General features: G+C 34.0%; 1 protein-coding gene across 1 annotated transcript in view; it reads left to right on the forward strand.

Annotated features, from left to right (window-relative positions):
- The first annotated feature begins 3,072 nt into the window (after positions 1-3,072).
- Cntn1 (contactin 1) overlaps positions 3,073-22,839 on the forward strand; it is a 252,914-nt gene continuing 233,147 nt past the window's right edge. The window contains exon 1 of the mRNA XM_076852771.1: positions 3,073-3,122. The gene's annotated coding sequence lies outside the window, so the exon portion shown is untranslated. The remainder of the gene's footprint in view (positions 3,123-22,839) is intronic.

Below are 22,839 nucleotides of genomic sequence, written 5' to 3' on the forward strand. Positions count from 1 at the left end.
TGTGCTTTCTTAGAGTCAAGTCATGAAAGGGAAGTTTTCCTGTTATTGACTATGAAGCAGTTAAGAAATACTTTGAGATTCAATATAGAAATTCCCCAAAGTTACATAAAAGCGAAAGCAAAAGTTTAAATCTCTTTTTAAAAGAAGAAATTGAATATAAAAAGTGCTATTTCTACTTTGTGCTTGCATATCAAAGTGCAGGTAAGATCAAAGTACAATAGGATCCATTTGGCTAGATTATGAAAGCTTTTTCACAGATAAGCACTGTTCAAAGCAGTCCAGTTGTGGTTCCTGCTCCTGCCATTGTTAGTTGGAATCTTTTAGGCTAAAAGTCTAAATCTCCCCAGAGCAGGTATAGTTCTGAAATAAATGTTCAGAGTTTGAGCTTGGAATCTAGTCTGAATTCCTAAGATCTCTGGACTATTTATCTTTTTCCTGAAAATTCTTTACACCAAAGTGTAATCTTATTTTTATTTCTTATTCTAAAGATCCTAAACGATCAATGACCAGGGATTGGATCTTAATTACAAGTAATTAATTACAACCTAATCAAACTAAGTCTCTTAAGGTTTGTTATTTATTTTCTTCCTCCATACCTAATTTAAGTGGTCCTATCCCACTTACAAGTTATGGCTTTGGGGAACATAGCTGATCAATAAAAGAATACAGAAGAGATACCTTGTGCCTTTATTATACCAGCAGTACTACTCACTTAAACAAACAAACAATAACAAAGTAAAACAAACAGCATATTCAAGTATGCCAGGATTGGAAGGAATTGGAAGCCCCTGGGAAGTATTTATGTGTAATGCGTGCCATTAAGACAAAACCATGGTTTGGAGAAAATTGTAGAAAGGTATCAGAGTTGGTCAAGATGACCATGGGAAGCTACATATCTCACAGTTTATGGATCAGTACAATAGGCATTGGAAAAAAGATAATGATTTGAATGGCTGGGTTTTGAAGTTTCAGACTATTAGGGATTGGGAATAAGTGAGACAAAATATCTGGAAAATCAGGCAAAAGTTTGTCTAGTTTCCAACACTGTAGGAAGCTATAATATAGTTTTAGAATATCCATCATATAAAACAAGATTTGAAAGAATTTCTCAGACCTTCCTCTCTTATATTTCTGTAGAACGCCTTTTTTTTTTAAGAAAAAAAAAATATGACCAAGTCTTGCTTCAAGGTTCATCTCAAAATTACATGAATCCAAAGAGGAGACTGTATAGGAGACAGCAAGGCACTCTATTCAAGCTTCTTGTTTTTGATTAGAGGTTCAGGACTCATTGAGTAGAAAGGTATACTGTGGTTCCAGGAGTGACTAATCACAAGAGGTTCAGTTTTCTTTTTTTTTTTTTAAGGACTTTACGTCAAGATGATAGGAGTCTCTTTTGTTCATGAATATGGGGTTGCTCATTATGAGTCAGGCTCTGCCTTACATTAGAAAGCAATCCATGTTCACTAGGAAGGTTACCTCCATTAACAAGATTTATGTCATCTATAACCAATTAAAAATGGGATCCAAATATGAAAATGTATTGAACGTGAAAAACATTCAGGACCCTTAAGATATAAGATATCAGCAAAGGGAGAAGTCAAATCTTGGGCTATAAACAGTTACTTTATCAATCCTCCAAGTCATATTTACACTGACAGGTAAAGTGCTATTAACAAGTAAACCCATAACCATACCAGTGGGACAAAAGACCTCAGATGAGATAAAGAAGTAGAGAGATGCTGCATCAGCACCCAAAGACACACCAGTGTTGTAGTCTCACACCTGAGTGTCTGTCCTACTAGACATTTGTCCTGATCAACCAAAATTTAAAAAAAAAATTAAGTTTCTGTCCCAGCTGGGCTATTGAACCTGGTCCCGGTCCCTCAGTGAACTTTCTTCTCTTTTTTCATTGATGATATGAAACAAATATTTTTTTCCCCAGGTATTGGGAACAAATAAAAATGTGATGTTAATTTTGTTATTATATAGGCTAAAAGAAGGGTAAACCAATATTATTTCTATCTTCCACAAAATTTGATTTTTCACCAATTTTCTTCTAACCACTGTCTGGGTCGAAATGAGTCACTAAAGTGAAGTATAAGAATAAAGGAAATCAAAAGCAATATCATTAGGTGCATATGGCAGCATCAAAGGCCCTAAATGGAATTGTCTCTGTGTACACTGTGTCTTCTCAGTTGTTCTCTATTATAACCAAAATGGATCCTTATTGATTTATTTAATGCTTGTTTATGTTTTGGTTTCTGCATCTGATTTTACATTTTCTCAGAAGTAAAGAATTTTTCCATAAGAATAACAGTAAAGCTGGTGCAGTGGTGCACACCTGTAATCCCAGCAGCTCAGGAAGCTGACGCAGGAAGATAACAAGTTCAAAGCCAGCCTCAGCAAAAGCAAGGCTCTAAGCAATTTAGTGAGACCCTGTCTCTAAGTAAAATGGGGACATGGCTCAAAGGTTGAGTGCACCTGAGTTCAATCCCCAGTAACCCCTACCCCCACCAAAAAAAGAGAGAACAGCAATAAAAATTTTCAAAGTTACTGAGATTTGGAAATCTAACACTCTCTTTCTATTCTTTTAATAGAAAGAATAGAAATTCTTCTATTAATTTTTATTATTCATCTTGTGAGAATAAATATTTTTAGAATACTATTTGGTTGTGATGTTTGACTTGTAACAGGAAATTATTAATTCTTGAAGTTGTATTTTTTGGCATGTGACTAGCTCCAACCAAGTGTTCTTAATGTTCCGTATCATCAAATGGGAAAATGATAGTATTATAGTTGAATTTGAAAATTAATTTTAATAGAAGCCAATAATGCTGAATAAGATGATAGTTTAATAAAACCATTTTTCAAAGGCCAGACCACCTTAGCTTAAATGTATTTACTGATTTTCTAAATATAATTTATGAATATGTTGAAATCTTATTGGATTTAAAACTTCTAGGGGATTAAGATACAACTTTTCCTTTGTATCATCTATTAAAATTTTCACTAAAAGTATAAACATTTTAATGTTCAACGTAACTAACTATAATTTTATAATTATTCGTTTGTAGATATCCACTTTGGACCATTTCTGAAGCCCAATTCAGAACAAGCCTAAGGTAAGATATTTACTTATGCACATGTACCTGGTTATTTTAAGAAATCAAAATCCGTGGCAAAACTGAATGTAATGGAATATTCAAACATATTTCTAGTTGCTAAGAACCCCAAAATATTCTGGTCCATGAGAAGCACTTGATGGCATTGTTTTCTTAAATTTTTGTAACCGTTCTCAATTTTTAAAAGATAGTAAAGGTGCATGATGGATTATGTGTGTTCTCTTTATTAATAGTCACAGAAAGAAATCACCATGTCAACCTACAAAGCATTAGGAAACAAACTAGGTTGTATAGTGCAGTGCTCGGTAACACTGAGTTGTTATAAGAATCCAGAATCCAGTGTGGGCTGGAACAGTGGGAACCCATCAAGAAATTATTAATAAGAACATAACAGTAATAATATGTTATAGCTATTTAATGTTAATATAATTTAGGCACTGCACTAAGCACTTTATATACCTTCTATCATTCAATCCTCCAGCAATTCTATACAGTAAAATTATTATTAATTTATTTTTATTAGTCCTGTACTGAAATGAGAAACCTGAGGTCCCTCAAGTTTGTTAGGTTATATAACTGGTAAGTGACACAGTTACTTTAGGTCTAAGACTTCGGTTTTTGTTTTCTACAACTATGTAACTACCTGGGAAAGATAAGAGTTAAGTGCTGTATTGGGAGAAAGAAAGGCTTTGAATGGAGAGAATGAAGGGGAATTCTTCATGGTATGATGACTGCTAACAAAAGCATGAAAGAGGACAGAGACATAAACTGTGCTGGAGGGAATGATGCATGTTTGAGAAAAATATAAGGAAGATTGTGCTTTAGGAGTTAGATGCAGGGATCCTTTCAACTTGGTAACTGGTCCCCCTCGTCTCTAATGTTATACCTGAGAAATGCTGAGCTAGATTTTGTACTATCATAGATGAGTGAGAGAATCCAGAACCTGATGGGAGTAACCTGTTGAAAAAAAAAAAAGTAGCATTGAAATACCAGACTTACCTAGCCCTGCCATGCTTAGAATCCCAGGAGAAGCAGTTGAAATAGAGGGAGATGTGAAATGCTAGTTACCAGAAGAATAAAAAAAAAATTACATTATTTATGACAGATTAGGTAAAAGACATAAAAGAAAAGGGAGAGCAGATGGTTTTAAGTTTTTTTTCTATAGCAAAGGGGTAATTTCAAAACTGATAAATGTGAGGACATAAACAGTTTTAGTAGAGAATATGAGTTTGGTTTCCATATTTTGCTTCTGAAGTATCAGAGGGGAAATGGATCTATATATCCTTTAGGATGTAGTTAGTTGAGTAAAGGAAAGAGGTGAAGATTAGGTCTTCATTGTATTAACTATATTTATTAAAGTTTTGAGGTGAGAGATTTCTCTGTAAGAGTTAGTATAAAATAAAAGAAATAATGGTATTTTTAAAGATTATTCATATTTTTTGTTTTTTTAACTATGTAAAAAACAATTATGGACGTATTTGCTTTGGGAAGACTCTTAGAAGTGCAATTAAAACACTATAAAAGTAAAAAGTTTCATTGCAACTGACAGATTTTCTTGAAGAAAGAATTCAAGATCAAACTTCTACCACCAGTGTGTTAGCATATTTGCTTTGCTAACCTCTGATCACAGTATATATTTCTTCTGTATTTTTTTCTTTGATTCACATTCTTTGATTACTGGAAACACTGAACATCTATATATACTTATTCATCATTTGCGTTTCTTTAGTTAATTATTTTATGTCTTGCTTAGTAAGGTTTATTATTTTTACTTCACATTTAAAAAATATTTTGTTTTTTCTTTTTAGTTAAATGTGACAGCTGAATATCTTTTGATATATTATACATACACATAGTATAACTTCCCATTTTTGTGGTTGTACATTATTACACTAGTTGTGTATTCATATAGGAACATAGGAAAGTTACGTCCAATTAATTCTACTGTTTTTCCTATTCCCATCCTTCCTCCCTTCCCATCATTCCCCCCAATGAACTTATATTCTTCCCTTCCTCGCCCATTGTTCACCAACATCCACATTATCAGAGAGAATATTTGACCTTTGGTTTTGGGGAACTAGATTATTTCACTTAGCATGATAGTCTCCAGTTTCATTCATTGACTGGTAAATGCCATAATTTCATTCATTATGGCTGAGTAACATTCCATTGTGTATATACACCACATTTTCTTTATCCATTCATCTGTTGAAGGGCACCTAGGTTGGTTCCATAACTTAGCTATTGTGAATTGATCTGCTATAAACACTGATGCATCTGTGTCACTATAGTATGCTGCTTTTAAGTCCTTTAGGTATATGCCAAGAAGTGGGATAATAGGGTCAAATGGTGGTTCCATTCCAATTTTTTTGAGGAATCTCCATACAGCTTTCCATAGTGTTTGCACCAATTTGAAGTCCCACCAAATAGCTGGTATTTTAAACATAATTTCAGGTCAACATGTATGAATGAAATATAGTTACCTAAGCTTTAAAAATACATGTGAGAAGATTTGCAAGCTGAATAAATGTCTTGTGTCCTATGCTTCATTGTAAACTAACACAAATTTTGCTTGGGATGTGTTCCTTTGTTTGGCAACAGAATGTTGATTTTTTAAAAAAAATCAGAATAAAGAACAATCACAGAACTCCTTTAATAATGCAAATTACTTAGAACACAGCTCTGGCAAACATTTATTTCAATTTATTCCTGACAATGTTCCTTCTCTTACTTTAAGAATTTTCTTTTTTTTTTCTGACATTATCATCATTCTGTTAACAATGTTTCAGTTTTATTTAAAATCAGTTTTATTTTATAATCAAACATTCATTCATTGTCTGTGAAACATGTGAATCAGTAAACAAGTAGATGAAGAAAGAGGAGCAGCACTTGTTAGGCTGAAGATTCATTTTGAGAGATGTCCTTCCTAATGATGGGATTAACATAAAAATTTTTAGAAACTTTTTTTCTCAAACAGGAAAAACATACAAGTTGAAATTATATGACAACGTAGTTACAAACTTCTTACCAGTGAATTTGCTTTTAGTGAACCTCTTCACTCATGGTTTACATTTGTCTAACATTTATTCAGCACCTATTATGTATCCAATTCTGAGCTAACCATAAAGAAAAATAGATATGGTTTCTCTTTTCAAAATGATCACAATATAGTAGAAAAAAATGAGATATTTAAACAAATACTTATAGCATAGTGTGTTCCCCTGATGTGGAAACTCAAGGAAGGTTTACTCATTCTAATTGGGGAGAGATCAAGACTCTTAAAAATCATCCAGGAAATGTAAATCTTTAGTTCATAAAACTGTAAAAGAAGATATAATTTCTAAATTTTGTTCTGTTTTTGTCTGGAAGTCAGTCTTCATATGATGCTATTAATGCATTTCAGAAAAATAGGTATTTAAAATATAATATATATTCCCTGTGATGGTGTGCTAATTATTTTTTTCTTAAACAGCAGAACTATTAAGAGTGGTACTTGTTAAATGCATTAGGAAGTTGAGAGGAGAAGCTATCACTTTGTTAACAGTTTCACTAAAGTTAAAGAAACCTCTGTTGTAGAGGCAACAAAATGAGTCACTTCACTTTTTGAAAATAAATTGGGATAGGTTTCAAAAGTTACACTAAGGGTTCCCTTTCAACAGGTAATAAATGAAAAAACTTTAAAAACATGACTATGAGAAACTTTCTAAAATGCTTTGCTGAACTGAATTTAGCAAAGAAAAAGAAATTAAGGAATTCAAAGGGAATAAAGATGGAGTGAAATCAGAAACCCTGAGAGGTGAACACATGGGAAGTCTGGAACACATGATCTATCCTAGGGCCAGTCCACATACTGTATAAAAGAAAGTCCACCAAAAAGTCAAGATCCAAATGGACAACAGTATAAGGGCATGGTCTTCAAGAAGCAACCTGCCCTGAACAGATTCACCAGGAAATATACTTATCTGAAAGTTTGTCATTGATTAGTTGGGAGCAACTCTGTCCCTGGGGCTTGGAGCTGCAATTAGCCTTTGCTGAGATTTCAAAGAATCCTCCTGTATGGTCTCACAAATCTCATTGTTTGCACTATGATCCTAAATTCAAAGCATTTCCAAAATAAAGTTGTAAAGACATCATTTATTTTATTTTATTTTTTTCTATGTTAATCATTTTATTTTTATATTTTCCAAATAAGTCGTCTCATATTTTCTTCCTTGAAACAGACTGGACATAAATAAATACATGTAATAATTAAAATTATAACCATTACAGAAATCATTTAATAGTTAAAAATGTGAGGAAAAAAATTGCAAGAAAGCCAACAAATACTTGACAGAAATATGTACGTGCAATGATAATAATTCCAGATATTGGAATTACCAGACAGAAAAAAATATGTATGTTTAATATTATATTAATTTTCTATTTCTGCCATAAGAAATTACCACAGAAGTAGTATCTTAAATAAATGTAGTGTCTAAGTAAAACCACAAATATTCGTGATCTTATAGTTCTTATAGGTCAGAGATCCAGTTAAATAATCACCAGATGAAAGTCAAAGTGTCAGGCTGGGCTCTTTTCTATACACTCCAAGGAAAATTAGTTTCTTGCTCCTTCAGACTTCTGGAAGAATTCAGTTCCTTATGCTTATAGTACAGAATTCCTAATTTTCATGCTACCCTAAATTGAAGGGTGCTCTCAGCTTCTGCAGGTCACTGGACATCTTTGCTTGTGGGCCACTTCTTCATGTCCAAACCCAACAAAGATGGGTCCTGTTCTTTTCATATCATTTGTCTTAAAATTTTTCAGTCCTCACTGGCAGTGTTTCTTCTGAAATAAAGATTTCAAAACCTCTGTGTATCTGCTATAATGTATGTCATGAGGATTCATTCCATTAGACAAGAGGTGCATCTATTGATACTTCCAACATGAACCCTTCTCCTTTTATGACATCTGCTGAGATGGCTGAAGGGAGGTGTGAGGTAGATGTTATTTAAAGACTGATCACACTGATTATTTTGAAGATGGACATTAGAGACTGCCTAGTATCCAGAGCTAGAAGTCTTAAAAAAGTAAAGTCGGATAAACTAAAATAAAATTATATCTACACACATAAAAATCAAATTAAGAATACAAAAAAAAATAAAAAAGAAGAACTGTAAAAAACTAGAGAAACAAGGTAAGGCATAGCCAAATGAAAGACAATTACACTGCAAGATGACTTTTAAATAGCAAAAGGAGAATCCAGAGGATACTGGGTTCCATTTAGAAGATTCCATCCCTCTGAATGTTTCCTACCTTGTGCTCTTCACCATGTGTTTTTAATTCTCTCTTCCATGTGTGTGTTATTCTGAGGTGTCATTTGTATTTTTCTTCTTATGCTTTATATACAGTATAACATTTCTGAAAGCTAATAAATATGAGCAAATGTATGGCATATCTAATTACCTGTTTATTGAATAAATATCAGCTCATTGTGCTTCCTATTATAGGCCAGGTTCCATAAGGGAATTGGCACAATATTAAAAACCGATGCCTCTATTAAATTTTCTATGCACATCAATCTTTCATGAGCTAGAAATCATAACTGCAGAGTCATACCTTTCTTCCTATTTAGAAGATAAAACTTTTCTCATTTGCTTGTTACTTTAAAAATTATATCTCTATAATTTTTCTATGATTTTCCAACAATTCCATGGACTGCCCTAAATACTATAGTTAACTCAGGACTTAGAAGCCCACTCATCAATCAACAGTAATTTGTTTAGTATCAAATACTTACTCACCCCTCTCCATAGCACCTTTGGGAACACAGGTCTGTTACAGCACCACTGTATCATTATAGTGTCACTAGAGTCTGCTCATTATATTATACTTTTGTATTCTATTGCACAACTGGATTATTTTGGATTTTTTAATAACTCAAGTTCATCATCATTTCTATTAGAATAATTATAGAATAGGTATTAAAGGCTGTTGCTTTACTTTTCTGAGTGTGACTAATGTAAGAAAATCTCATGACTTCCTTTCATTGAGATAAGAATTCTTTATTAAATAAAAGGAAATCCAAGAAGGCATAGGGGATTTAGTGCCTAACATTCAGTGGAGAATAAAATAAAATGAGCTTTTCATAAAATAAATATTAGCTTTATTTTCTTCCAGAATTGCATGATAATGTGAAATTTTTTAAAAACTTACAATGAGTAATAATCTATTGAGTTTTGCATGATGTATATTTTTACCTGGAAAATGCATAAAAGTCTTGTGGTATTTCTTATGTACAGGGTAGAATATTAGTATCAAACAGAATATCTATGACTTCTTAGGCAAGCTATATAACTTCTCTAAGCCATCATCTCAGCACTAAAAATTAAAAAGAGCTGGATTTCAAATGCAGTCACTGTTGATTTACTCATTATTTAACTTTTTTTACATGGCTCTACACATAGCATGCCCATATTAGCAGGAAAGTCAGTGCCTCCATCTTGAGGTCCTCTCTGTCCACACTCTCATTGCCCGATATTCTTAGATAAAGATCCTGTAAAATACAGTCTTCCCTGATTCCACATGCCAAGCAAATAGGAAGTCAAGAAGGCCGTCTATTGCTTTCTATCATTGCACATGGAGCTGCATAGTAAACTGTTTCCCCAGTACATTCCAACTGGTGATTTTTTTGCTATTACAGGGTATCCTGGATGTAATTGATCTGTGTGTACTTTAGAACTTTATGATTCTATCTGTCGTCTAAAAGAAGCTCAGCCAACTGTTCTTATAAGACTTGCCATGATGCAATGGCCTTGGGTATTTTTAAACCATGGCTCTGAGCTGGGTCAGTGATCAGGTTCTTGCCTCATGGTAGCCTCATTGGGGCTTCTGATAAATCTTTCTGCAACCTCAATAACTAGTAGAATACTTGAAGTAGGTTCCAGTAGCATGAAACCAAAACATATCCTTCTCCAACAGCAAATAATATCTTGGAAATTTTTTAATACCTCAGTGACTCACTCTTGGGGAAGTTTGGTGATCCATAATTTAGCAGGTCATAAAAAGTTTTACTACTACCTTCCCCAAGAAAATGACTAGGGGCAAATAAAATGACTCCATTAAAAAGAAGTTCCTTCTAGATGACTTATTAAATTCACCAGAGATTCATCTTCTTTGGGAGTCCTACCTTCTCAGACACAGCACTCATCATGTTCTGTGATGACTGAGATGATATATATATATATATATAATGTGCTCACCAGTGTCCACTACATAGTAGACACTACATATTAATTCCCTCCCTTGTCCTAGATTTTTCATTTTTAGTTTTAAACCATTATTATTTCTTTTCTCTTTCATATAGATGATATTATAAAATCTGCAAAGGAAGAGTAATGTCTTCCATATCTTTCAAGCTTCCACAAATTATTTAGCATAATACCTTGGAGATAAATATTAATTACTATATAATCATTGCTTTGGTGATTACTTTGAGATTGATTTTATTCCATATGTAGATAATATAATCTGCTTTTAAAGCATGACTTTGTGCTGTCACACCAGTGCTATCATTGTGAGCAGAAGCTTGGCAAGGAAAGAAGATGAAATTCTAATCCAGCTATTTGCATTTTGATTACCGAATCACCTATCTGTCAACAACACTTAAATTGCCTAGAAATTTTCTTGAACACTTGAAATAATGGCTTCTCTTCTTTCTCAGAATAGTGAGGCAGAAATACATTTATGTGAGGCATAGCATTGCAATAAAGAGAATTTAAATGTGAATTATAAATCTCTACTCACACTTATAAGATAGGGGCAAGCCATTTAAAATGATCTTTATTTGGCAAAAAAGGTGACGACAAAATAGGTGACGACAAGATTGTTGTAAAGATTAAAGAATATATAGACTAATAGTTTACTGTTGTAGGAACTCTTTAATTTAAAAAAATGCACATGTATTTAAAAAAAGTTGTAAAATAATAAAAAAAGACTCAAAATCTCACACTCCATGGATAATATTTTGTTAATTTTGGTAAATATTCTGAGAACCTACATGCATACATTTAAATATCCTGTTTGTTTTCTAAATTTATATCATGTTGAGCTTTTACCCTTTCTATGTCATAAATGGCTTCCTATTGTGGGCCATCTCATGTTTAGGAAGCCACAGGATCCCTTAACCCATATTATTTTACTGGTATTGACCATTTCTCATGGCTATATTATACTTTGTTCTATTGCTTAGACTAAAAATAATTTTATTATTATCATTATTGCAATGTTTCCATATTTCTTTGTATTTCACTGGATAATATGCTATGGACATTTGTGCAATTCTTACTTTTTGGATTTACTCTCTTAATATTTGCTAATTATCTAATCCCAAAATACCCTGTGAAGACTCATAACTTACCTGACTGTTGTTCTGCTGAAGTTCACACTTGATGCTTCCCAGGCTAGTGAAACTACCATGCCCTTCAACTGTATGGAGGGAGTCTAATGGCTGCATGACCTTCTGCATCCAGTTTCTGTACTCAGCTTAATTGTATTGTTTTTCCCATGGTCCACATCAAATATCTCTTTCCTATAATGTCATATAAATCAATATATTTTCTAATACCAACCTATACTTTCATCCAAGAGAGAATTCATTTTGCAACTCGATTTGCTAGGACTTTATTACTTAGCATCTACGATCACATATATAATTTTTTCTTTTTGTACTTTGTTAGTTTTGTTATCAGAACTGTAGTTCCAGGTTCACACAAAGAATGTGTTAACTTCATATTCTAGAGTGCATGGGAAAAATTAAAGTTAAATATTACAGTTAAATAGTTAAATAGAACAAGTATTGCCTTTACATAATTAGCTACTAGCTAATACTTTGGATGACAGAATCAACTTTTAAACTTATTATACAATTATGAAATTGAGCTCAAACTAACAAGATAAAATATTTCCAGTATAAATCTAAAATTCCTCTATTATAATGGAAAATATAATTATATAAAGGTGGGGTAGAAGGGATCTAACTTTACACCAATTCATATGAAATAAATAGTTGTACACATAGCGGAAATACAAGTGTTCTGTGTACCACTGTGTGCTAGCTGCTCCTGAAGCTATTATCAGATGATAAGGGCATGGGTAATACAGAAAAAGGGTGTCACTTTTCCTGAGATTCCTTCCACCCGCAAACTCCAGTACATGGAAGACTAGTGTGTGACTCCTGCAGTTAAGGTCCACATCCACTTGGCTAGTCACACTTGTCATGTACAGCTGAAGCCCACTGCTTCCTCTGAAGCTGATGCAGATGAAGTTCAGAGCCATCGAATCCCGCCCATGGCTTCCTGTTGTGAGCCACCTCATGTTTAGGAAGCCACAGGACCCCTTAACCCAAGTGAGCTGATACCATCTCAGTGATAATATCACTTCATTACATAGGAGAGCTCTTACAAGCATGACCCCTAGATTAGAGTTTCCTACTAACATCTATGGGCTTCTTAAATGAACGGGAACTAGCATTTTTTCTGTGCATCACTAACTCCCATAGGAAACTTGAATGGGAACTAGCATTTTTTCTGTGCATCACTAACTCCCATTGGAAACTAGATTGGGTTTTGCTCTCTTCTCCCTCTCTGAGGCTCTTTGCTCTCTCACTGCTGTCCTATCCTCAGACTCTGGCAACACTGGAAATATCTGGGATTCTGCTGCTTAGTAACCTACAGGCAAGAAGAGAGTGCCAGCACCTCTTATTCAAAATCACTTTCAACCCCAGGGGAGGGTTCTTTCTGCACCCCTCCTATCCCTACCACCAACCAACAGAGGATAAAGGATTTCAGAAAACCAGTTCTGCCTGTTTCCTGACAATGACTTTAACTAAAATTTGAGGGAGGCCCTGTTGTAACTAAGAAGGACTGGAATTTTGTTCTCATCAGCCAAGGATTGTCTCCCGGGAATCCCTAATTTAGTGTCAGCCACAGCTTACAAAAGAGGCTTCCTAGTAGTTAGTCTCTTAGTGGGTTTGGAAAAGAATATTTTCCTCCTCAGACATTTTTATTTCACATTAGTATGACAATTTTATTACTTATTACAGTCAGAGCTAATAATTTTCTACCCATTTAAGTGCTTTTATGGACAAATTTAAAATACTTCACAATTATCAAGGCATATGATTTGTAGTTTGTCAATTTGCTCTTTGTAGCTTTTTAATAAATTAAAACATGTTCACTTTTAAAACAACCTTGTTGACTTTTGATTTTGTTTAATCCATGTCATCATATCATTACAGAGATGGATTATTACTTTGTTCCTAACAGTGTGTATAGGTAGTTACTCAAGTGCCCCCACAATATTTCCCAAGTTCTCTGATGTAAGATTCCTATTGTGGAATTTACTCATCTTCTTTATAACCAGAGCCAGACCATTTTCTCTAGTAGGCCAGTTAAAATGTGGGCACTGACATTTTTGAGACAGGGATGTTGATTCAATTATCAGACAAGCTCAAGGATAAATTTGGATGGAAATAAGAAATGTAAATATAGTATTTCTTTAAGAATTATAATCATATACCTATATTTCATATTCTAAATGTCTCTATGACATTTATTTACATGAATAATATGTTTTTAACCTTCACATAAAGCCTGTGACATAAGTAACGTGTGTGTGTGTGTGTGTGTGTATAATCTATATAAATAATGTAAATTACCAGGTAATATAGCTGATACATGTATAAATGGTCTCTGAAAATATGCTTCATGTCAGAAAATAATGTACCCCCATCTTCCTCCAGATCACTGGGAATAAATGGCTGATTATGTGATATCCTGATGTTTCATCAATAGGAAAGAGGTTATTATGGGACTCATTTAAGGGCTCAAGCCCTTGAAGAGATAGATCTATGAATGTCTAGATGTTCAGTATGTGTCTGGGTATGGGGTACTAATTACAGGAATTCATAGAAGAAAGAGGATATTAGGGGCTAGTGTCCTCAGAGGATAGTTCTAGAAGAAATAACACATGAGTTGCACTTTGAGAGAAAGGGGACAGAGCTGGGCTCAGATCTCAGCTACTCTAGTCACTGTTAAATTTTCTTGGGAATGTGTTTTCAGCTCTTCGAACCACATGTGTTTATAGTGATAAAGTGAGCAGACAACATCTACTTTATTTTTTCCCCACATTTTTCATTAGTGCATTATGGTTATACATAATGGTGGGATTTGTTGTTACATGTTCATACATGCACACACTATAACAATATACTTTGGCCAATATCGTTCCCCAGTATTTCCCCATTTCTTCTCCTCACTTCCCCTGGTCTCTTTCCTCTATTCCTCTGATCTCCCTTTAATTTTCATGAGATGCCTCCATACCCTGGTCCACCATCTTTCTTTTTTCCTCCTTAGCTTCCATATAGGAGAAAAAATACGAGCCTTGAGTCTCTGAATTTGGCTTATTTTTCTTAACATAATATTTTCAAGCTCCATCCATTTTCCTGCAAATGACATAATTTCATTTTTCTTTATGTCTGAATAAAACTCCATTGTGTATTTATACCACATTTTCTTTATCCATTCATCTATTGATGGTTACTTAGGCTTGTTCCATAGTTGGCCTATTGTGAATTATTCTGCTCTGTATGAAAGTATTGCAATAGTATGCTGAATATACTTTCATGGTATAAAAGTATTGCAGTAGCATGATGACTTTAATTCTTTAGGATAAATACTGAGAAGTGGTATAGCTGGGTCATGTGGTGGTTCCATGCCTACTCTTCTAAGGAAACTCCATAGTGGTTGTATTAATTTACGATTCCACCAATAATGTAAAAGTGTTCCTTTTTCTCCACATCCTCTCCAGCATTTATTATTGTTTTTATTCTTAATGGCTGCCATCTGACTGGTGTAAAATGAAATCAGAGTATTATTTTGATTTTCAATACTTACTCACTTTAAGAGTTGTGACAATTATAAAAAGATCCTTTAAGCAAAAATACTTAAAGTGCTTGGTAACTGTTCAACCACAGTTCTCCAAAAGCCCCAACATACTGTTACTGATCTTAGAGAATGAATTGTTAGGGTGGTGGGGTTTCTTGATTGAGAGGACTTAGACATTTTATTTTTTATGTGCTCTATGCAACAGAAGGTTGGGAGAAAATGAAGGCCCCCTGTGCCTATGAATGGGGGCAGTACATATGATGGGTTGTATGCCCACTGCACAGATAGAGTTTTTCATATGTTTTTTTTTTTTGAGAACATTCTTTTACTCTTTAATTGAAGTTCCTCTGTTTTAATCCCCACATTGGGGACAGGGGAAGTGGCCAGTTTCCTTTCTCTGTTTCCTTCATTATCACATTCTATGGAGTCTTTATCTCACCCTCAGGAATTTTAAACCTTTCCAAGCAAACCTGTGTTGACACCAACAGTAACCAACAACAGCATTTGTTAGTTTTTACTGTTTAATCACTTTCAGTTCTCTTTCTTCTCTTGAGATAGAAAAAAAAATCCAGATATTTAAAATATGGAAATTAAAACATTTAAGAAGGCAGAGAAGGAAAAACATTGTACACCAAAGCACTAAAATAATAGATACAGACTGCCCCGAGGACACAGATTGGTCTGTGGATTATGAGGGGAATTTTTCATTTCCAAAGGTGACTTCTATGTTATTTTCTATCTGGAATTACAACAATTTATTTTATCTTGTATATTCTATCTTGATTTAGAATTATTTATTTATATTATTATTTTTTCAGTTGTTGCTTGTTTTTATCTTGCACAAGCCTTGGTAAAGTTTCTTGCATATACATATTTAGTAAATGCTATTCATTTTATCTTTATTAATAAATATTTGTTCAGCACCTACTCTGTGAATACAATCAGACTCTATGAATCGTGTGGAACCAGCACATGAAGCCCTTTGGATTTAGAAATCAAATTTGGGAATTCATAAGCTAAAAATTAATTCCTTGTCATTCTCTACTGCTCTAAATTATGCCTCACTGTGTGATTCTTTGTAGATAAGAGGCCAAACTGTGTTGTTCCTTATCATTTTCTGTATGTCGCTTCCTCTTCCTGTAATAACTCCCTGTCTGCTACCTGGAAAACAATGGTAGCAGACAGACAAGAGTGGTTAGAACACAGGTGGAGTGGATAATTTTATAGATGAGTCCTACTGTGCTGACCTCTCATATGCTTTCTTTTAAAAAGCGATTCACCTGAGGCCAGTCTGGACCTGTCCTGGCTTAAGTCTACAGGATAGGTTGTCCTCAGCAAACACCCTCTTATCTCTTGCAGGAGAAATACAGGCCCAAAGACTCCTCCTTGCCAAGGAGAACACAAGTCACCCTGAAGGGGGCGGGCTTTTGTGATCTTTACACAGACCAGATTCCAGGACTCAGGAAGACACAGTAATTAGAAGCAAAGCGCACCAACCATAAGATCAGTAAGAACAAATTCCCATTAGAACTGACCAGCTGAGGCCAAGATGATCCAGAGTGGCCCTTAGATCTTTATCATGTCAAAATCATAGTAAAATGTGCCCCTCAGGAGTTTTGTTTGGGTACTTACGGTGTACTTGTGTTTGCAGTGGGGACTTGGAAGTTTGATGCAATTCTGCTGTCAGGTGAAAGTCAAAAAGTGGTTCTAGGACAGACTCTCTGGAAATTTCCCTGGGACCCCCAACAAAACAGAAGGATGGGGAGGTGATGAACTTTCCTTGTCCTCTGGGAGAGGTCCTATTCTCTCCCTTTCTCCTTTGAGAATTTCCCTTTGACCATTTGTTTTTCCCTTCTAATAAGCTCCTGGCTGTTGCTATGTGTGACAGGATTGAAATCCTTTCAGTGGAATCACAAAACACCTGGGGTCTGAGAAGCCCCATGGCCTCTTCAGCTCTGTAGGCAGTTATCTGTCTGCAACAGTAAGTACCTATTCTTCTTCCATTACTCAGGTGAATGAAACCTTTTCTAACGTTCATTCTCACCCCTACAGGGGGATTACACAGTCTATTCTTTCTACTTCATCTAAATCTGGTACTTAATTATATCATAACCCCTATAACATGTCACTGCATCCATTTGTTTAAAGTCTTCCCCGTTGGACTAGAAACTTAAATGCTCAAGGGATGGTAAAGAGGAATCTTGTGTGAGTACCTTTAGATCATTTTTTTACATGCGTCTAATAATGTGTGTTCCACAAATCACTGTTTTACAGAGATGTGCATAAAACCAGAAAATCTTCCCGATCTTGTCAAAATAAGAAATTTGGTTTAAACTCTCCATGGTTGTAGAATGAGAATATAAACATGCTCTTTGAGCAGCGCTTTCAGTGAATATTTTTTAGTTATGCCTGTAAGAGACAGCAACATTATTTTTGTATTGCTGAAGTGCTTTGAGAGTAATGCTCTGGTGACAGCATAAACAAAATACAAAGGCCAGTTTGTTTTTATATCTAAATGGGGGATTGTTGGTGAAGAGCTGTGCCAGCCAGTGCAGAGTGGAATAGTGTTTTATTCCTCTCAAGATAGATAGATTGCTGAATTGCCTCGGTTCCTGCTGTTTTATAGCCTGCCCCTTGAATTTGAAAATAAATAAGCATTCTTTTTTTTCCTTAAATGGCTGATGAGAAAATGTATAATTTAAATGAAGCAGAACTAATAAATTTTGTCATTAAAAATATACTCACCTAGTATTTTACCAAAATGCTTTATTGCCCCAAATATTAAATGTCTTATTTATTAAATATTGTGGGATTTTTAAAGCAAATCATATCATTATTAAAATGGAATAGACTACTTGCTAATATGTTACACCTTCAAAATGACTTTCCTTTTAATAAAGAGAATTAAACTTTACATCATTGATTAAGCCATTATTTGAAACTTTTGACTAGATAATTTCATAAAATTAACAAATTTGTTTTGAGTGGTGAGAAATTTCTTGTAGGGGATAGAAAGAAAAAGAAAGCATGTTCCCGACAATCAGAGAACTCTCAACAACAGAGGAAATTTACCAAGGACTTAAAAACAGATATGGGAAAGTACAATGACTCTGAGAACAGAGGAGGCAAAGGTTACTTCTAATTCTTCCCAAGGGAATGACTGGAGAAGACTTCTCAAATTGATGGAACCTGAAAACTGATTCTCCTGGCTAAGGAAGGAGGAATTAGGAGGGAGGATTTAAGTTGGGTCATGGGGGTCCTTGAATACCAGGAGAGAATTTTTTTTTTTTTGGTAAGTATTAAGAAGTTGTGATGATGGATTTTATGTGTCAGCCTGGCTAGGCAATAATACCCTGCTATTTAATCAAACACTGATCCAAGTATTGCTCTGAAGGCATTTGAGCGATGTGGTTTATATCTTTAATCAGTTATCTGTAAGTAGAGCAGATTGCCCTCCATAAAGTGTGAAGGTCTCATCTGATCACTCAGGAGAAAATACTGACGTTTCACAGATTAGAAGAAGTACTTCTTCCAGATTTCTACTCCTACCCAGTTTCCAGCTTACATATCCCTGACTCAGGGATTTTTTTACTTGCCAGTCCCACATCTACATCTGTGAGCCAATTCCGTAAAATTAAATTTCCTCTGTTGTTGATATCTGTATTTATATATCTGGGTACAATGGTATGTACCTGTGGTCCCAGCTTCTCTGGAGGCAGATGTAGGAGGGTCCTTAAGCACAGGAGTTCAAGACTAACCTATGCAACATAATGAGAACTTGTTTTAAAAAAAAACATATATATGTGTGCATGTGTGTGTGTGTGTGTGTGTATATACACACATATATGTGTGTGTATGTATATATACACACATATATGTGTGCGTGTGTGTACACAAACATATATGTGTATGTACACATATATATATACACAAAATATATCTAAACAGAAGCTATATATTTAACAGAACTTAAACATATAGAATATTTATGTACATTACATACATGCATATACATAGAATATATATATATTCTAAATGTATGTATTTTCTCTATATACATACAGAGTTTTATTGATTCTTTGGGGAACTCTAAATTGAGAGTCCTTACCAAAAAACAAAATTATGTTTGCTACCTTTCTGGCAGAAATTAAGTCTTATAATTTTAAGCTCTCACTGAACATCAGTTTATACCAGGTTTATGCTACATGCTATATAGTAAACAGAACACTAAAACATTGTGCCAGGTTTTAGGGATTTCTGAAACAATGGCTAACAGTTTTTATTTATTTATTTTAATGAAAATTTATTTATCTGAAATTCTTAACAATTTAATAAATTAACTTCTGAGGAAAAAAGCAAAGAATCTCTCAACTAAACTTAGAAGTAGTACAAAAACCGACGTGACGCAAACTAAAAATCAGGCTACGAGTTTTTATTTTTCTTATATAGCTATCAGTGTGCTAAGTTTTTTTTCAAGTTCTTACCTTTTGTCAATGAAATATTCTTGTAGATATTATAAATATAGTGATTTTGTATTTCTAATTTGATGGAGAAATAAACAGAATTTACGGATAGTTAGTGTCACCCCTGGGACAAAATCAGGGCTACAGCATATGAAATACATATTTCGCCCTAAATTCATATCTTCTCCTAATGGAAAACAACTTGGCTATTGCCAATAACCTGTGAATAGAATAAAATTATGCTTTTAAATATCATAAAGGAACAGCATGTTTCTTGTAGAAAACATTTTTTTAAGAGAGAGTGCTTGGTGAGTTGTAGAAGGAGTCTGATGGTCTAAAAAATAAGAAAGGAGAATAGCTTAGATTATGATAGTCATCTCTAATAAATGTTGAAAGATGATGTTTTTAAAACCTCAGGCAGCTTCAGACCAGATTTTAACAAACTTGTCCAATCAATTAGAATATTGTTCTTATAATTCTATTACTGGCAATATCAGCATTGGAAATTACCTGGGAGTTAGCCACAAAAGTAAATTTGGAGGCTTCCCCTGAGAACCCACATATCAAAATCTCTGGGATAGAGCCTGGGAATCTGAATTTTGAATGAACTCTTTGAGTGATCTGTACTCACATTAAGGTTGAAAAGTCCTGTATTAGAACTACAAGAGCTGACAAAGAAGTCTCATGATGCTGAACTGAGCTTCCCCAGAGAAAGCAGAATGAAGACTCCAATCTAGGATTAATAATGGTTGATGGATGTTCTTCTTAGGTTGAAGTACAAGGTGGGAATGTGGGAGAAAAATAATTTCAGGAGGGACAGAACTTAAGTAGGGTCATGGAGAAATTGAACCTTTCTCACTTAAGAGAAGATATATTTGGACACAGAGTTAGAACAGGTTACACAGCACAAACAAAAGAGGTTTTGGTAGTATGCTTCAAGAATCAAAGCAGAATTTTAAAAAATAGAGCAAGCTTGGCAAGCCCAGAGGATAAAAATCCTGGCACCAATGGACAGCTATTTTGGAGAAAAGTTAAAGACAAAGGAATTCGCAGCCAAAGTCTGAAGTCGAATGTAAACTATTTATTTGGAAACAGGCAGCCCATATCTGTTAGAGTACAGTTGACACTTCCCATCTTAAAGGATCAGTTTCCATGAACAGCTAATGCAATCATATCTTATCCAACTGACTTTTTTTGTCTATGAATTCAGAAATTTTTTCTGATGTCCTCTGTATGCCAACTACAGTGATAAAGTAGCAGAGATACAAAGATAAATAAGACAAATATGATCCCTGTTATCAGGAGAGCCAGACATTAAATAAACACTTGTACAAATAGTTGATGGCATGCATCAAAAGTTTAACCCAGACGAAGTACAGGTATGATTAGAGTAAATTAGAAGATACTTAACCTAGCTTGGCAGGTTAGGAAGATGGCCAGAGAAGTTTCTAGAAAAAGTAAAATTAAACAGCAGCTCTACTTATGATATGGACTTTTCTGAGAAAAGAGTTAAGGGGAAATTATTGTAGACTGTGAAAACAGTAGACTGTAAAGAGAGTGTGCACATTGGGATAGAACAGGGGAATTCCCAAGATGAATGGATACAGTAAAAATAAAAAAGGGAAATAGCCCAAGATGAGTCTAGTAGTGATATAGGGTCAGCAATAATCTGTTGAGAACAGAATAGCCTTGTCAGTGCAATAGAAAGACACTGGAAAATTTTAAACCAGTTAATAAATATGACTCTAGCATTAAAATATTCTTTTACATTTTATGATAGGGTTTTTGTATGGAATATACCAGGAAATCTTTTAGAAGCTCATTGCAATAGTAAAATCAAGAAATGATTTGGCTTGGACTAGGTTAATGACAATAGAAGAGAAAGAACATGATGGATTCAACATATATTTACCAATAATAGAGAAAAGGACTAGTGGCTATAGAGGAAGACAAAAATATAAAAATCTAGATAGTGGATGAGCAGAGATTGATACTATTAACTAAAATAGTATCATTTTGTATATAAAGTGAGGAAGATCAGATTTTGGAGGAAAAGACAAAGGCTCAATTGAGTTTGAGACTCTTGTTAGTTACCCGAGTGTTAGCAGAAAATATGGAAGTGGGTTGATGAATCTGGAGCTCCAAACAAACATTTAGTTGCATATGCAAGTTGAAATTTATTATACATGATAGGCCAAATTATTAGTGTAGATGAAAATACCTAGAGATAAAATGAGAAGAGATTTCTCATCCTTTAATCTTTAAAGAATAAAAATAGAAATGTTTCACTGGCAAAGAAAAGAAAACAAATGATCAGAGAAGCAAAGGGTTAAGAAGGACAGTTTATGTCCAAAAAACTGCGGGAAGAGATGTTCCTATAAAGAAGGAGTCAGTGTGTGTGACAGCATGCCACTGAGTTAGGCCGAATGAAGTGATGGAACAGAACAATGGACTATCCTCAGTTGTTCTATATTTATTCTATTTTCTTAATCGATATGGATGAATTGTGCCAGATCCACTTACTTTTATCAACTATAAACTTATTTTTGTTCTTAACATTTTTTCTCCTGTCCTCCATATAGAATGTTTCTCTTTAAAAAATTCCATCCTAAAAGTACTGAAAGAATTCAATGTTTAATTCCATGCCTAGCAAAATACCTCTCAAAAATGCAACCTAACTAAAGACATTTTTTCAATAAAAAATAAACAAATTATTGCCTATAGATCTGCTCCAGGATTAATGCAAATTATATTATTTATAATAGCAGATGACACCAGTGGGTATCTCCCAGAACGTTGCAATATGTAGGTCCAGGGTGTCAAAGCCTTTATCTGTCTATACTGCTTTCTTCTGTGAAGCTGAAAATGATATGAATATTGATCCAAGACATTGTAATTTATTTTCTAAATATATATGTATATGTATAATATATATATATTATACATATATAAATGTCAGCAAATAAATGAATGTATAAGTCCCTTAGGTTGTTGGAGCATTACTATAAAAAAATGGCACTGTCTGATTGTTGGAAACATTATATCTGATAAATCATATCTTACAAACAAATCTTGATGTCTGTAACCTATTATTATTTCATAATGTGTATATAATAAAATATTTTGTGTATAATCAAATAGTCAGATCTATTATTTGATATTTACATACATAATTGATATACACATAAAATCTATTATTGAGCAGCTACTTAATAATGTATACATAATATAAACTATTATTTCTTAGAATTTGCTCTAAGATTACCTGTATCACTAAGTCAGAGTATACAGTAGGGTCATATTCTATTAAATACTGAAATTACTTTAAGT

The sequence above is a fragment of the Callospermophilus lateralis genome, chromosome 4 (assembly GCF_048772815.1).
Source record: "Callospermophilus lateralis isolate mCalLat2 chromosome 4, mCalLat2.hap1, whole genome shotgun sequence".
In the NCBI taxonomy this organism is placed as follows: domain Eukaryota; kingdom Metazoa; phylum Chordata; class Mammalia; order Rodentia; family Sciuridae; genus Callospermophilus; species Callospermophilus lateralis.